Source organism: Schistocerca cancellata, chromosome 5, assembly GCF_023864275.1.
Source record: "Schistocerca cancellata isolate TAMUIC-IGC-003103 chromosome 5, iqSchCanc2.1, whole genome shotgun sequence".
Classification (NCBI taxonomy): domain Eukaryota; kingdom Metazoa; phylum Arthropoda; class Insecta; order Orthoptera; family Acrididae; genus Schistocerca; species Schistocerca cancellata.
The window spans coordinates 646,285,843-646,299,955 of record NC_064630.1 but is presented as its reverse complement, the minus strand read 5'-3'; the positions used below and the strand labels follow the sequence as shown (position 1 = coordinate 646,299,955).

General features: G+C 43.2%; 1 non-coding gene across 1 annotated transcript; it reads right to left on the bottom strand.

The window, feature by feature from the left end:
• Positions 1 to 1,690: 1,690 nt before the first annotated feature.
• Trnat-agu (transfer RNA threonine (anticodon AGU)) lies at positions 1,691 to 1,767 on the bottom strand. Its single transcript has one exon. It is a non-coding gene; the product is annotated as a tRNA-Thr (tRNA).
• Between the last annotated feature and the right edge of the window lie 12,346 nt (positions 1,768 to 14,113).

Genomic DNA, 14,113 nt, shown 5'->3' with positions numbered 1-14,113 from the left:
TATCAATGAATCCCTTCTTTTAGTCAAGTTTCGGCATACATTTCTTTTCTCCTCGATTCAATTCACTATCTCTTCATTAGTTATTCGATCTCATCTTCAGCATTATTTTGTAGCGCGATACTCCCAAAGCTCATATTCTGTTCCTGTATGGTCTACAGAGGTGTAATTCATTTTCGTGCAAGGCGACACTCTTGAGAAATATCTTCCGAAAACGTTTCCTAAGAACTTTATATTCGATGCTTACAAGTTTCAGTGATTTTGCTGCGCAAATTGCAAACTCATCTACTACTTTTATTGTCTCATTTCCTAATCTAAAGCACTCATCGTCGTCTGATTTAATTAGACGACAGCCTACTACGTTTGTTTTACTTTTGTCGACGGTCATGACCTCTTTTCAAGATACTGTCCACACCGTTCAACTGATTGTCCAAATGCTTTGTCGTCTCTAACAGAATTACTAAATCATTGAAAAACTTCTAAATATCAACCTCGTCGCACTCCTTTTCAACTACTGCTCCCCTTTCGAGTCCGTCGACTCCTAACTGCTGTCTGGCTTTACGCTAGTTTTAGACAACCTTTCGCTACAAGTAGTTTCTCCTTACTATCTTCAAAATTTCAAAAAGTATATTCCACTCAACACTGTTACCTTTTTCTGTATCTATAGATGCTACAGACCTAGATTTACTGTTCTTCAACATGTCTTGTAAGATATATTTCTCCGGAACGTATCTTTCCCGACGTTAGCTGCTACTTTCCTATTCTTCCGTTCATAATTAGTGTCAGTATTTTGCTTCCTGCCAAAGTCTGATCGCATCACGTGTGGTACTGTAGCCGAGATAGTTAAAAAACAAATATACTTCATCACATACAGCAAGAATTCCGAGTGACATATGAAATGGAAATATGATGATGCTTTAAAATTGAAGAAATTAGGGAGTGAGTTTGAAAGAATGGAAGGCTGTTAATTATGAGAGTGAAAGCATCATCACATTTCCATTCTTTCTCGACGTTAATAGAGAGCGCCCTGCGTTCTGTGAGCGACACTGCGAGATGAGCAGAAGTGTCCCCGCTCTATTTCCGTCGGACGAAATGCACTGCGATCCGTCGCCGTCCGCTTAAACTTGCGTATAACGACGCTCGCCGCCCTTGAAATCCAAGAGCAGGCTATTTAAAACCGCCCATCCGTTTCACGGGTATGACACCTTCATAAAGACGAAGTGTTACTGCTCCCAGGAAATATAAATCCCGCGGGCACATCGTTAGCGCTGCCGGAGCAGTTTTTAACTTTTCACAATTGTCGGCGGGACGTATCAATTACGTTGGTAAAACGCTTAGTGGCTAGCAGGTGGGGAATATTCATTGCTTCGGAAATGTGCCCGGCTGACGCTAATTGTTCGATGAAATACGGACGGCGATGAACGACGGGTTGGTCGTGGGAGCTGCATCCATCAGAGGAGCTCTAGTAGTGACGGTAATGTTGCTTGTTTCCTGCAATGCGCCGCATACACGTTGAACTTCAATTACATTTAATGCGTGGTGTCTGTTCTTTCGGAAATGTCCGCAAGAACCTTCTGTGATGCAGTATGTGCAAATTGAAGGTGGAGAGGGGAAGAAAGGAAAGGGAAGTGAAGAGATCACTGCTGTGAGCTGCATAAGGACAGTAAGCGGAATCAGCGGCGACGAGCGAAAATGTTAACCGGACCGGGATTCGAACCCGGGACCTCCTGCTTACTAGGCAAGTGCGTAAACCACTGCACCATCCGGGACACAGCTTTATGGCAACTGCAGGGACCATCTCAGAACGCGTCACGGCCCATCCACACTACCATCGAGCGCCACCTACCCGCAGCCCCAAATCCATTTCCTTCATATTCACTTTTCTGAGATTTCGACAGGAGGTAGGACGTAGTGCCCGAAAAAAAATACACCACGCATTCATATAATTGATTGGCACAATTGGGCAGTGGAACTACCTTCTTCAGTGCAGATGCACAAATACGTCCGACATTCTGTGGGAATCTCAGAGTAGCGAACATGGCAATGTTCCTGCCATGAGGCGGGCCGAGATAGTCCGCGGAGTAGCAATAACGCTGTGTTCCGGATGGCGCAGTGTTTAACGCACCTGTCTAGTAAGCACGAGACCCCGGGTTCGAATCCCGGTCCAGTACACATTTTCATTCGGCGCCGCTGATTTCGCGCAATGTCCTGACGCAGCTGACACCAGTGATTTCCTCCCTTTCTTTTCCTTTCTTCCCCTCTCCAACTTCAATTTACATGTAATTGAACTTCAAGTCCACCAAATGGTTCAAATGGCTCTGAGCACTATGGGACTTAACATCTGTGGTCATCAGTCCCCTAGAACTTAGAACTACTTAAACCTAAGGATATCACACAACACCCAGTCATCACGAGGTAGGGAAAACACTGTCACAACAACATTGAGTGGTGGGTGTATCGTATTCAAAGATTTGGAGGTCAGCACGGCAATGCAACATTATGCCTCCGCACGCTTTCATTCTTGGACCCTCAAACCGATAGTGCTCAACGTACAGGAGGTGTGAACACATTATGCAGTCAGCAACATTGACGAACATGATTGTTTTGGTGGTCCAGGTGTCAAGGTGTGGGGAGCCATAATGTTGCACAACGATACTGATGTCCAAATCCTTTAGTACGGTACACTCGCCGCTCAACGTGTAACGCCGCTTCAAAAAATGGTTCAAATGGCTCTGACCACTATGGGACTTAACTTCTGAGGTCATAATTCCCCTAGAACTTAGAACTACTTAAACCTAACTAACCTAAGGACATCACACACATCCATGCCCGAGGCAGGATTCGAACCCGCGCGGTTCAAGACTGTAGCGCCTAGAACCGATCGGCCATACCCGGCCGGCAGCTAGCGGTAGAATGTCTGTATACTGCCGCTTCCTTTGGACGCAAAGATGAAAATATAAAAATAGTACCCGAAACCAAATACAAGCCCCAAACCCAAGATCCAGATTTCATAAAAAAAAGTAAACAAAGTCCCACTGTAATAGCATCACTTGAATAGTAGCAAGTATACTGAAGAGAAACAATGTAGAAAGAAATAGAAAAGAAATCCAGTATAAAGTAACTTAGTATTTTTGCAAACGAAAGTAAAATAGAATCCCTTTTGTATCAAATTAAAGTAAAAGTAAATCGCAAAGTAATGCACTTATAGGTCACGGAGTAGAACAAGTGACCTCAAATATTCCTTGTGAGTACTCTTTGAGGACACCGCGGAATACAGAAGATAAAGTTATACATTGTTAATGTGCTTCTAGCGCTTGCTTGATCGTGTCGTAACTTAACGTGTGCTCTTGTATGTAGGCGATACATTTTGGAGATTTGCGAGAGGACAGAAATCACTAAGCTTGAAATCGGTAGATAAGCAACTTTGAGTACATCATTGCGTTAAGTCAACATAGGAAAATAACCGAAATTTGTCTTAAATTGATTATTATCAATGGAAGACGCAACTTTGTCCCAAAGTGACAGACCGTTAGTAATTTATCGAAAAAGGAAGGGAATTTTAGTATCGAATTGTGACAAAATACTTAGATCTCGTTAAAGCAACTGGTGAAATCGGGATCTTATTGCAGACTCTTTGACTGAAATTTACGTAACTAATTCCACCCTGCTTAGGGAAAGGTTACATCTTTAAGACAATGATAGGATGTACTTAGACTATAATAAACCAGCATAACGTGAATTTACCGTGTTTGATATTTATTTCAAACCAAATAATATTACGTGCTTACGAAACGTTTTATCAGTACAACGATACAGATTAATAACAGAGCGCTGCAAATATATATATATATATATATTTGCAGCGCTCTGTTATTAATCTGTATCGTTGTACTGATATATATATATATATATATATATATATATATATATATATATATATATATATATATATATATATATATTGGGTGGTTCATTGATAGTGACCGGGCCAAATGTGTCACGAAACAAGCATCAAGCGAAAAAACTACGCCGGCCGGAGTGGCCGTGCGGTTCTAAGCGCTACAGTCTGGAATAGAGCGACCGCTACGGTCGCACGTTCGAATCCTGCCTCGGGCATGGATGTGTGTGATGTCCTTAGGTTAGTTAGGTTTAATTAGTTCTAAATTCTAGGCGACTGATGACCTCATAAGTTAAATCGCATAGTGCTCAGAGCCATTTGAACCATTTGAAAAAACTTCAAACAACGAAACTCGTCTAGCTTGAAGGGGCAAACCAGATGGCGCTATGGTTGGCCGCTAGATGGCGCTGCCATAGGTAAAACGGATATCAACTGCTTTTTTAAAATAGGAACTCCCATTTTTATTACATATTCGTTTAGTACGTAAAGAAATATGAATGTCTTAGTTGGACCACTTTTTTCGCTTTGTGATAGATGGCGCTGTAATAGTCACAAACGTATAAGTACGTGGTATCAAGTAACATTCCGCCAGTACAGACGGTATTTTCTTCGTGATACATTACCCGTGTTAAATTGGACCGTTTACCAATTGCGGAAAATGTCCATATCGTATTGATGTATGGCTATTGGGGTCAAAATGCCCAACGGGCGTGTGCTATGTATGCTGCTCGGTATCCTGGACGACATCATACAAGTGTCCGGACCGTTCGTCAGATAGTTACGGTATTTAAGGAAACAGGAAGTGTTCAGCCACATGTGAAACGTCAGCCACGACCTGCAACAAATGATGATGCCCAGGTAGGTGTTTTAGCTGCTGTCGCGGCTAATCCGCTATCAGTAGCAGACAAACTGCGCGAGAATCGGGAATCTCAAAAACGTCGGTGCTGCTACATCAACATCGATTGCACCCGTACCATATTTCTATGCACCAGGAATTGCTTGGCGACGACTTTGAACGTCGTGTACAGTTCTGCCACTGGGCACAAGAGAAATAACGGGACAATGACAAATTTTTTGAACGCGTTCTATTTAGCGACGAAGTGTCATTCGCCAACAGCGGTAACGTAAACCGGCATAATATGCACTATTGGGCAACGGAAAATCCCCGATGGCTGCGACACGTGGAATATCAGCGACCTTGGCGGGTTAATGTATGGTGCAGCATTATGGGAGGAAGGATAATTGGCCCCCATTTTATCGATGGCAGTATAAATGGTGCAATGTATGCTGATTTCCTACGTAATGTTATCGATGTTACTACAAGATGTTTCACTGCATGACAGAATGGCGATATACTTCCAAAATGATGGATGTCCGGCACATAGCTCCCGTGCGGTTAAAGCAGTATTGAATAGCATATTTCATGACAGGTGGATTGGTCGTCAAAGCACCATACTACGGCCCGCACGTTCACCGGATCTGACGTCCCCGGATTTCTTTCTGTGACGAAAGTTGAAGGATATTTGCTATCGTGATCCACCGACAACGCCTGACAACATGCGTCAGCGCATTGTCGATGCATGTGCGAACATTACGGAAAGCGAACTACTCGCTGTTGAGAGGAATGTCGTTACACGTATTGCCAAATGTATTGACGAACATAATTTTGAGCATTTGTTGCATTAATGTGGTATTTACAGGTAATCACGCTGTAACAACATGCGTTCTCAGAAACGATAAGTTCACAAAGGTACATGTATCACATTGGAACAACCGAAATAAAATGTTCAAACGTACCTACGTTCTGTATTTTAATTTAAAAAAACCTACCTGTTACCAACTGTTCGTCTAAAATTGTGAGCCATATGTTTGTGGCTGTTACAGCGCCATTTATCACAAAGCGAAAAAAAGTGGTCCAACTAAAACATTCATATTTCTTTACGTACTACACGAAAACAGCGGAGGAGTGGTATTCAAGCGTCAACTTTAGGTTACAATATCTCCGGATGTAATTAACATTTTACAATGCAACAAACGGCACTGATTACGTATTTGTTTATATGTTCAGATGTGCTAACAAAGCTAACGGGGTTCCATTTAAAAAAACGTAGGTTCGTGTTAAAAAACATACTTCCGTGCATTTTTTTATGGTTTGTATTAACCAGTTACACTAGCCCCTCTCCTCACGTTCGGTCTGTGGAATCGATTCGTCAGTATTTGATGTGGTTTACGAAATATATCCAGCGGTAATGTTAGGTGACTCACCCTGTATATATTCTTTACCTCTCTAAAAAAGTTATCGTACTGATTCAGAATATTTAGCTTACGTAAACTGAAACGTTTAGTGGAGTTACTATTGCTGTATGTACACTGTGACCACGATTCGTGCAATAACAGCAGTTTGTATGCATCTACGTGTAACTGTGCTCGTACAGGTCGGTGAGCATATGGTTATTTGAGCTGGCCGGTACAATTAATACGCACTCGGCGTGGATATACTGCAGCAGGACAGACTTTTTTTGTAACGTTCCTTATCAGACAGTATACAGACATTCTACCACTAGCTGGTCGGAGCATGACCTTCATCAATGAACATTTTCAGTAGAAGGAGCAGTTACAAACGTTATTGAGACAATGTACTCCTTCCCCGTGTGCATCTTTTGAGGGCTGCTTTCGGCCCTGATTTCACTTTTGTGAATGACAATGTGCGACTGCACTGCAAGCACAGGTGGAGCAGCTCTTGGGACGAGAGGGCATTCACCAGATGGACTAGCTGCCCGTTCTTCCGACTTAAATCCCATCGAGACGTACTGCAGCACGTCTACATCCACCAAACGACCGCGCTCGAGGAAGAAAGCAACGCCGTTTTACAAGAACTCGTTACCAACCTTGCGGCCTGCATGGGAGCATCTTGAAGAGCATTAACTGCCGCTGGTGGTGATCACACACCGTGTTAAGAACCATCTGTCACCTTTTTAAATGTTCAGAGGGCCATCATGAAAGGCGGTGACCTTAGTGTGATTATTGTCTTTGAATAAGCGTCATTTCTGATTGTCTCATTCCATATTTGAGTTACCTTCTGTACTATACTGTAAAAGATCGTTGTATGTATGGTCCAAGTTCCATCGAGGTATATTACTTGGCAGTGACAGATCATGCGAAAGTTACTTTCGTCCTTACGTTTTGTACATCAGAATATGACGACTCCATACATCCTCGAAAGTGGTTTTCGTATCTGACCTTTCTTTCCACGGTTTTCGAAATCTTTTGTGTAAAAGTGGTTATAGTACTCGCTTGCGCTGGTTCGGAGGGCTGGCACGCGACGCAGATGGGGTGTCTGCGGCGGCGGCTGAGAAGGCGCAGCGATGCCGCGGCCCAGATAACGCACAGGCAGAGGCAGAGGTGGGCCCCATCGCCTCTCCTCGGCTGTTCAGCAGGCTGCAATCTTGCGGTCGCCCCGACACGTTCCCCGTACCTGCCGGCCGGCCGCGTCAGCGGCTGCCTCCTAACTAGCGGCCCATTATGTTCCGGCATCTGTGATCGGCGGTCACCATCGAGCAACGGTACTCCACACCGCAACACGCCGGGCCTTGTATACCCAATGTGGCACGCCGAAAATTATCTTCCGGCCATTTACTTGCTGCGCATGCAAACATCTTAGGTTTGGCTTTACAGTGCCAGTTACTTATATCGGTTGTAACTATAAGTTTACTGTTACCATTTACTACTATAGGGTATCCGGAAAAATAAGATCCCAATATTTACAGAAACGTAGTAGGGATCTAGGTACAACACCCTCAGTGGCATTTAAGAAGGGTAGTAGAAGTAATCCATCGAACTACAGACCTATATCATTGACGTCGGTTTGCAGTAGGGTTTTGGAGTATGTACTGTGTGGTGTCACCGCCAGACACCACACTTGCTAGGTGGTAGCTTTAAATCGGCCGCGGTCCATTAGTACATGTCGGACCCGCGTGTCGCCACTGTCAGTAATTGCAGACCGAGCGCCACCACACGGCAGGTCTAGAGAGACGTACTAGGACTCGTCGACTTTGCTAGCGACTACGCTGACGAAGCCTTTCTCTCATTAGCCGAGAGACAGATAGAATAGCCTTCAGCTAAGTCCATGGCTACGACCTAGCAAGGCGCCATTAACCATATCTAGAGAGTCTCACTTGTATCATCAAGAATGCTGTATACAAATGATGGATTAAAGTTAAGTATTCCAGCAGCTACGTACTTTTCTTTATAGCATTCATTACGTATCCTGTTCCAGACTTCACGCCAGTCTGCGTGAGTAAACGCGTGCCTTTCGGTTACCCGTCACTGTGGACTGGCTGTCTTGTCAGTCCACTACATACTGTTTTCAAACATTATGAATCACCTCGAAGGGAACGATCTATTGATACGTAATCAGCATGGTTTCAGAAAACATCGTTCTTGTGCAACGCAGCTGGCTCTTTATTCGCACGAAGTAATGGCCGCTATCGACAGGGGATCTCAAGTTAATTCCGTGTTTCTGGATTTCCGGAAGGCTTTTGACATCGTTCCTCACAAGCGATTTCTAATCAAGCTGCGGGCCTACGGGGTATCGTCTCAGTTGTGCGACTAGGTTCGTGATTTCCTGTCAGGAAGGCCGCAGTTCGTAGTAATAGACGGCAAATCATCGAGTAAAACTGAAGTGATATCAGGTGTTCCCCAGGGAAGCGTCCTGGGACCTCTGCTGTTCTTGATCCATATAAATGACCTGGGTGACAATCTGAGCAGTTCTCTTAGGTTGTTCGCAGATGACGCTGTAATTTACCGTCTAATAAGGTCATCCGAAGACCAGTATCAGTTGCAAAGCGATTTAGAAAAGACTGCTGTATGGTGTGGCAGGTGGCAGTTGGCGCTAAATAACGAAAAGTATGAGGTGATCCACATGAGTTCCAAAAGAAATCCGTTGGAATTCGATCACTCGATAAATAGCACAATTCTCAAGGCTGTCAATTCAACCAAGTACCTGGGTGTAAAAATTACGAACAACTTCAGTTGGAAAGACCACATAGATTTGTGGGGAAGGCGAGCCAAAGGTTGCGTTTCATTGGCAGGACACTTACAAGGGAACCTCCCCATCGCACCCCCCTCAGATTTAGTTATAATTTGGCGCAGTGGATAGGCCTTGAAAAACTGAACACAGATCAATCGAGAAAACAGGAAGAAGTTGTGTGGAACTACGAAAAAATAAGGAAAATGTATAAACTGAGTAGTCCATGGGCAACATATGCAACATCAAGGTGGACGTGAGCACAGGCGAGCCGTGGTCCCGTGGTTAGCATGAGCAGCTGCGGAGCGAAAGGTCCTTGGTTCAAGTCTTCCCTCGAGCGAAAAGTTTACTTACTTTATTTTTGCAAAGTTATGATCTGTCCGTTCGTTCAGTGACGTCTCTGTTCACTGTAAAAAATTTAGTGTCTGTGCGTTGCGACAGCACCGCAAAACCGTACGATTAGTAGACGAAAGGACGTGCCTCTCCAATGGGAACCGAAAACATTTGATCGCAAGGTCATAGGTCAACCGATTCCTCCACAGGAAAACACGTCTGATGTATTCTATACGACACTGGTGACGGCATGTGCGTCACATGACAGGAATATGTTGCGTACAACGTATTTGTTTATATATTCAGATGCGCTAACAAAACTAACGGAGTTCCATTTAAAAAAACGTAGGTTTGTGTTAAAAAACATACTTCCGTGCCTTTTTTTGTTTGTATTAACCAATTACACTAGCCCCTCTCCTCACGTTCGGTCTGTGGAATCGATTCGTCAGTATTTGATGTGGTTTACGAAATATATCCAGCGGTAATGTTAAGTGACTCACCCTGTATATATATCTAAACTTTGAGTCAATGACCGGCCGGAATGGCCGTGCGGTTCAGGGCGCTACAGTCTGGAGCCGAGCGATCGCTACGGTCGCAGGTTCGAAACCTGCCTCGGGCATAGATGCGTGTGGTGTCCTTAGGTTAGTTAGGTTTAATTAGTTCTAAGTTCTAGGCGACAGATGACCTCAGAAGTTAAGTCGCATAGTGCTCAGAGCCATTTGAAGCATTTTTTCAGTCAATGGGCGGTCAGATCGCTGTTGCCAGGCGGATCTGACGTCACGTTTGCGGACATTCTGACGGAAGTTCGTCTCGGAACACTGTCTCAGATTGTAAGATCGTACTCCCGAACAGTCGGATTTTGTCGCTACTAAGGTTGCACATAATTGCCTCCTATGATTTCATCTCTAATGCTCCTTGCTGACGCTTTATTGTTAAATGTACATGTAAGCCTGGCTGCTACTGAGCGTTCCCGATCGCATAAATATGCCTAATACTTGGCTTAAACACGTGAAGGGAAGGCACATATGCATTACAAAAGGAAGAAAAAATGTTGCTATAAAAATTGGTCGTAAGCTTCATATCTTCTGAGTTATGGCCTGTATGTGTATGAGGAGCATATCTTGCACACAAAAAAAAAATGGTTCAAATGGCTTTGAGCACTATGGGACTTAACTGCTGAGGTCATCAGTCCTCTAGAACTTAGAACTACTTAAACCTAACTAACCTAAGAACATCACAAACATCCATGCCCGAGGCAGGATTCGAACCTGCGACCGTAGCGGTCCCGCGGTTCCAGACTGTAGCGCCTAGAACCGCTCGGCCACCCCGGCCGGCTAAGCTGTTTCTAAACAAAAGCACATTGAAGACCTCTCCAAAACGCATCGTTTTAGATACCATTTGTTACAATAAAATGAGATACAGATAGTTAAAAGTTCTTGTGTATAATGCTTTTTGTGTTATAACTTGCGTACTATGAAAGAATATCGTTTCAATACCTCCTCACAATGATTTACGAAACGCGCTTCGTTTTTGGTACAATTTGTCGTAGTTCAGTATCATATAACAACATTTATAGCTACAGCCTTTTATACAACAAAAACTATAATCTGCGATAGTCGATGTTACTTATTATACATAATGTATATGATGCAATACTTGTTGCATAGGCCAACGACTGGAATGTTTTCCCAGTGGCCAAATATCTTAACGTGACCGTCGGTCTACGTCCGAAAGTAAACACAAGTTACACGGTACGAGCTTTTGCTATTATGAAACTGTGTGTAAAAGGGATATATCTATCTCTTGGTTGTATGGACTGTCTCATGCTTGTATCTTGCTGGTAAATATTTTTTTCGATCATGGTCAGTAGCTTCGCAAAAATATCCTCATCTATTCGAATGAAATTACGAAACGAATTTCGATCTTGAAATGTATGTGGACTTAGCGCGTTACTCAGCGTGAAGGAAGTCAGTATGACATCAAGATTATGGATATTATGCAAGTGCGGACTGACATTAGACACTGTACTTCAACTATATTAAATTTAAAACCGAAAATGAGATGGAGATTCAACTGAGTTAACGAATTATTTCTACTGGTATACGATTCCAGTTCACCACTCAGCGACAGTTAAGGCTTGAAGGTGGTGTACTGAGTCACCGAAACAGGTTGCTATACAATAAATAACATTGAAAGGATGGCTGGAGGTGTTTCATTTTATTACACGAGCTTGATGAAAATTCTTGTAGCAAAATATAGGTATCACTTATACTTATTAACGAAGAGAATACATGAATTGTCCGCAGCTCGTGGTCGTGCGGTAGCGTTCTCGCTTCCCGCGCCCAGGTTCCCGGGTTCGATTCCCGGCGGGGTCAGGGCTTTTCTCTGCCTCGTGATGATTGGGTGTTGTGTGATGTCCATAGGTTAGTTACGTTTAAGTAGTTCTAAGTTCTAGCGGACTGATGACCATAGATGTTAAGTCCCACAGTGCTCAGAGCCAATACATGAATTAATAAATATTTTTTTTTTCGTCATCAGTCTACTGACTGGTTTGATGCGGCCCGCCACGAATTCCTTTCCTGTGCTAACCTCTTCATCTCAGAGTAGCACTTGCAACCTACATCCTCAATTATTTGCTTGACGTATTCCAATCTCTGTCTTCCTCTACAGTTTTTGCCCTCTACAGCTTCCTCTAGTACCATGGAAGTCATTCCCTCATGTCTTAGCAGATGTCCTATCATCCTGTCCCTTCTCCTTGTCAGTGTTTTCCACATATTCCTTTCCTCTCCGATTCTGCGAAGAACCTCCTCATTCCTTACCTTATCAGTCCACCTAATTTTCAACATTCGTCTATAGCACCACATCTCAAATGCTTTGATTCTCTTCAGTTCCGGTTTTCCCACAGTCCATGTTTCACTACCATACGATGCTGTACTCCAGACGTACATCCTCAGAAATTTCTTCCTCAAATTAAGGCCGGTATTTGATATTAGTAGACTTCTCTTGGCCGGAAATGCCTTTTTTGCCATAGCGAGTCTGCTTCTGATGTCCTCCTTGCTCCGTCCGTCATTGGTTATTTTACTGCCTAGGTAGCAGAATTCCTTAACTTCATTGACTTCGTGACCATCAATCCTGATGTTAAGTTTCTCGCTGTTCTCATTTCTACTACTCATTACCTTCGTCTTTCTCTGATTTACTCTCAAACCATACTGTGTACTCATTAGACTGTTCATTCCGTTCAGCAGATCATTTAATTCTTCTTCACTTTCACTCAGGATAGCTCCACTCCTGAGCCTTTCTTTTATTTCCATCATTGCTTCCTCGATGTACAGATTGAAGAGTAGGGGCGAAAGGCTACAGCCTTGTCTTACACCCTTCTTAATACGAGCACTTCGTTCTTGATCGTCCACTCTTATTATTCCCTCTTGGTTGTTGTACATATTGTATACAACCCGTCTCTCCCTATAGCTTACCCCTACTTTTTATAGAATCTCGAACAGCTTGCACCATTTTATATTGTAGAACGCTTTTTCCAGGTCGACAAATCCTATGAAAGTGTCTTGATTTTTCTTTAGCCTTGCTTCCATTATTAGCCGTAACGTCAGAATTGCCTCTCTCGTCCCTTTACTTTTCCTAAAGCCAAACTGATCGTCACCTAGCGCATTCTCAATTTTCTTTTCCGTTCTTCTGTAGATTATTCTTGTAAGCAGCTTCGATGCATGAGCTGTTAAGCTGATTGTGCGATAATTCTCGCACTTGTCAGCTCTTGCCGTCTTCGGAATTGTGTGGATGATGCTTTTCCGAAAGTCAGATGGAATATCGCCAGACTCATATATTCTACACACCAACGTGAATAGTCGTTTTGTTGCCACTTCCCCCAATGATTTTAGAAATTCTGATGGAATGTTATCTATCCCTTCTCCCTTATTTGACCATAAGTCCTCCAAAGCTCTTTTAAATTCCGATTCTAATACTGGATCCCCTATCTCTTCTAAATCGACTCCTGTTTCTTCTTCTATCACATCAGACAAATCTTCACCCTCATAGAGGCTTTCAATGTATTCTTTCCACCTATCTGCTCTCTCCTCTGCATTTAACAGTGGAATTCGCGTTGCACTCTTAATGTTACCACCGTTGCTTTTAATGTCACCAAAGGTTGTTTTGACTTTCCTGTATGCTGAGTCTGTCCTTCCGACAATAATATCTTTTTCGATGTCTTCACATTTTTCCTGCAGCCATTTCGTCTTAGCTTCCCTGCACTTCCTATTTATTTCATTCCTCAGCGACTTGTATTTCTGTATTCCTGATTTTCCCGGAACATGTTTGTACTTCCTCCTTTCATCAATCAACTGAAGTATTTCTTCTGTTACCCATGATTTCTTCGCAGCTACCTTCTTTGTACCTATGTTTTCCTTCCCAACTTCTGTGATGGCCCGTTTTAGAGATGTCCATTCCTCTTCAACTGTACTGCCTACTGCGCTATTCCTTATTGCTGTATCTATAGCGTTAGAGAACTTCAAACGTATCTCGTCATTCCTTAGTACTTCCGTATCCCACTTCTTTGCGTATTGATTCTTCCAGACTAATGTCTTGAACTTCAGCCTACTCTTCATCACTACTATATTGTGATCTGAGTCTATTTCTGCTCCTGGGTACGCCTTACAATCCAGTATCTGATTTCGGAATATCTGTCTGACCATGATGTAATCTAATCGAAATCTTCCCGTATCTCCCGGCCTTTTCCAAGTATACCTCCTCCTCTTGTGATTCTTGAACAGGGTATTCGCTGTTACTAGCTGAAACTTGTTACAGAACTCAATTAGTCTTTCTCCTCTTTCATTCCTTGTCCCAAGCCCATA